Source organism: Bubalus bubalis, chromosome 4 (assembly GCF_019923935.1).
Source record: "Bubalus bubalis isolate 160015118507 breed Murrah chromosome 4, NDDB_SH_1, whole genome shotgun sequence".
Lineage (NCBI taxonomy): Eukaryota > Metazoa > Chordata > Mammalia > Artiodactyla > Bovidae > Bubalus > Bubalus bubalis.
The window spans coordinates 74,238,417-74,242,270 of NC_059160.1; the positions used below are offsets into that span (position 1 = coordinate 74,238,417).

The following is a 3,854-nucleotide window of genomic DNA, read 5'->3' on the forward strand; positions in this document are numbered from 1 at the left end:
TTAAAAAAAAAAGCAGAGATAAAACATAAAAATAAGGGAAAAAATCTGGCTACAAATTAGTTCTCAGCACAGAGAAAGGGAATAAGAGCTAGACAGGAAGAAAAGACAGACTTCAAATAAAAAATGAGCATACATCCTAGAGTAATGGAAATAAAAACAAAGTAAACAAGTGGGAACTGATTAAACTTAAAAGCTTTTGCACAGCAAAGGAAACACTAAGCAAGGTGAAAAGACAACTCTCAGAATGGGAGAAAGTAATAGCAAATGAAACAACTGACAAAAGATTAATTTCCAAAATATACAAGTGGCTCATTCAACTCAATGCCAAAAAAACAAAAACCCCAAAGAGTGGGGAAAAGACCTAAACAGACATTTCTCCAAAGAAGATATACAGATGGCTAACAAACACATGAAAAGATGCTCAACATCACTCATTATTAGAAGAATGCAAATCAAAACTACAATGAGATATCACTTCACACCAATCAGAATGGTCATCATCAAAAAGTCTACAAACAATAAATGCTGGAGAGGGTATGGAGAAAAGGAAACGGTCTGGCACTGTTGGTGGGAATGCAAATTGATATAGCTACTATGGAAGATGGTATGGAGAGTCCTTTAAAAACTAGGAATAAAATGACCGTATGACCCAGCAATCCCACTCCTAGCCATATACCCTGAGGAAACCAAAATTGAAAGAGACACATGTATCCCATTGGTCATAGCAGCACTATTTACAACAGGTAGAACATGGAAACAACCTGGATGTCCATCAACGGATGAATGGATAAAGAAGTTGTGGCACATATACACAATGGAATATTACTCAGCCATAAAAAGAAACACCTTTGAGTCAGTTCTAATGAGGTGGATGAACCTAGAACCTATTATACAGAGTGAAGTAAGTCAGAAAGGGAAAGATAAATATCGTATTCTAACACATATATATGGAATCTAGAAAAATTGTACTGAAGAATTTACTTACAGGGCAGCAATGGAGAAACAGACGCAGAGAATTGACAAAAAAAAAAAAAATGAGCATGGTAGGGTATTAAGAATATGAACAAGATGCCAAGTTTCTAAACGAAAATAAAGAAAGTTAAGGAACATTTTCAATAGAATATTTTTACTTCAATCACTTGGATAAAGTTTAATTCTTAATAAATATATCTTCGGGACCTGCATCAGGTAAGACAGACCTTGGCAAAGGAAAACAGAGTCCTTCCAGTGGTATGTTGGATCCAGCAAAATTGGTCATGTTGGGAGTATTTATACTATGGAAACTAGCAAACACCACAAATCGGATTTAAATTTTTTTCTCTTCAGAATGCCTGTTAGACATTTTTCAGCACATCACTGATCCCTTCCCAGTGAAAGAGCTGGGAATCATTAAAAACATCCACAGTTTAGTTCCTATTTCCCTTTCCAACTCCCTCAAGTTCTAAAACCCATTTCATTATTAAGATTATCAGCATTTCAAAAAGTAAACTCTGAAAGATGTCATTAAAAGCATAGAGGGATAAAAACTTTACAAAATATAAAGACAGGTCCTGTGATTCTTATGCCCAGCCCTGGGAAGACCAAGAAGTTGGCAAGTGGAGATATGGCAACTCTCCCTTTTCAAAGCCTGTTTCCCACAGGTGAGATGGACCTGGGCTCATGGGTGCCAGCCCATCTGAGGCCTGAGGTTACTCTGATGATTCACAGGAAAGCAATCCAGCTCGTTTGGCCAGTTCTTGGTTTGTTTTCCTGACCGCTTTGGAACCACTGAAGTCTCCTCTGATCACCCAAAGTTTTATTTCTTCTATGAAATTCAAAGAGAAGCATTTATCCTACTGCTACCATGTTGGTATCATTTTATGTCTTCTCTGTCCATAAGCCAATATGCTAGAGCCAGAGCAATAGGGCTGGATCTGTCCTTTTGCATTGGTCCATGATTGTGCTACAGAGATGCCCACAGCCTGGGAGCTCCAGAGCCAAAAGAAAACAACAGGCTTTTCATCAGGCAGTATGTACACCCCTGCAGGTCACCGCAGCAGGATCCTGGCCATGCCAACCTCTTTCCATGCTCCTGAGGAGGATGGGGGTGTAGAGGACAGAACTGAGGAGTTGAAAAGGGATGAGGTGAGATGAATTGGAGGATTGGGATTGACATACACACACTGTTGGTACTATGGATAATATAGATAACTAATGAAAACCTATTGTACCACACAGGGAAGTCTACTTGGTGGTCTGTGGTGACCTAAATGGGAAAGAAATCCAAAAACAGCAGGATTGTATGTATAGGTATAGCTGATTTATTTTGCTGTACAGAGAAGTTAACACAGCACTGTAAAGCAACAATACTTCAATAAAAATTCATTAAAAAGAAAAAAAGAATTGAGCTGAGTTGAATAGCTCAAGGCTGGCTGGGAACTTAAAGTTCAAGTTGAGATAATTGCTTTATTGGTGTGGTTTTTTAAAAAATGACCATCCTACAATGTCTCAACAGGATGAATAATTTCCAATGATTGTGAAAGGCATGAAACACCAGGCAGCTCCCTGGATGTGCGTGGGAAGGGATAGGAGGAAGTGGGGAGAGCAGAGCTGCCTGGGAGTAGGTTCTGGGCTCAGAGATTCCCACTTTCGCAACCAAAATAGAACACTGGGATCTGCCAATGGGCACAGAAAAGTGAGTCAGGTCTGATTTTAAGGATATTATCTTGATTAATTTCAGTTTTTTTATTATTATATTACTAAGTATCAGTTATCATGATTTTTCTATCCCCTTCTCATCAATGACCACCCAGTTTACACCTTTCTCTGAAAACCTCTTTGCTTACAGCCCAGACATATGGGAACGACTTGTTGGTGTCTTTCCCGTGGAGAGGATGGTGAAAGAAGATGTTAGCACCAGCCAGCATCCTTATTATCAAGTAACTTCATTATTGCTAGGGCAACAAAAAACTCTGATTTGCTGGGGGTTGCAGGGTCTCCAGAAAGCAGGGCTTTCTGCATTGTGATTGTGAAAATCAAGAAAGTTCCTGGCAAATTGGAATGAGTTGCTCATCCTAATTATATCAGTATCTCATGAGGTACTAAATGAGTAAGAGAGACAATAAAGGCTATTGAAGGTTGCAATCAGTAACATCACAGGAGCTTGGAGTTTTGTTAAGTGCTTTGTATTTTACAGAGCATTTTCATATACCATCTCATTTTAATCTTATAACAAATTAAGGAAGGCAGAGAAGGTATTATTATTGTTTCATGTCTAAAAAATTGGGCCACCGGGATGCAGCGACTTGCCCAGTGAAACACAGCTGGCTGGTAACAAAACCTCAGGTGTGGCCTCCACCTCCCTGCGGAGTACAGTGGGCTATGATGGACAACCAGTGTTCTGTCCGTGGTACCATGTTGCCTCTCTAGTCACAGGCAAAAGGGAATGACTTTTTCTCTAGTCACTTAGCTTTTTTGCCATGATGCTTTGTTGTAGAGTGACAATCTTGCAGTGAAGAAGAATTTAGTAAGAATTCATGACCATTTTCTCCCCAACAGGTAGCACAGACGAGAGCTATGACTTCCATTCAAAGGCAAGAAAAAGGCTGTTGCCAGAGTCCAGGTTTGATGTACAATACTGGATGCTTGGGGCTGGTGCACTGGGACGACCCAGAGGGATGGTATGGGGAGGGAGGAGGGAGGAGGGTTCAGGATGGGGGACACATGTATACCAGTGGCAGATTCATTTTGATATATGGCAAAACCAATACAATATTGTGAAGTTAAAAAAAATAAAAATAAATAAATAAAAGATAAAAAAAAAAGAGAGAGAGAGAGATAATTCAAATAACTTGTGATGGTTTCCTGGTGGAAGG

General features: G+C 39.5%; 1 long non-coding RNA gene across 1 annotated transcript; it reads left to right on the forward strand.

Annotated features, from left to right (window-relative positions):
• The first annotated feature begins 1,773 nt into the window (after positions 1 to 1,773).
• On the forward strand, positions 1,774 to 3,654 carry LOC123465649. Its single transcript, XR_006640902.1, has 3 exons — positions 1,774 to 2,124; positions 2,828 to 2,918; positions 3,538 to 3,654. It is a non-coding gene; the product is annotated as an uncharacterized LOC123465649 (long non-coding RNA).
• The last annotated feature ends 200 nt before the right edge of the window (positions 3,655 to 3,854 follow it).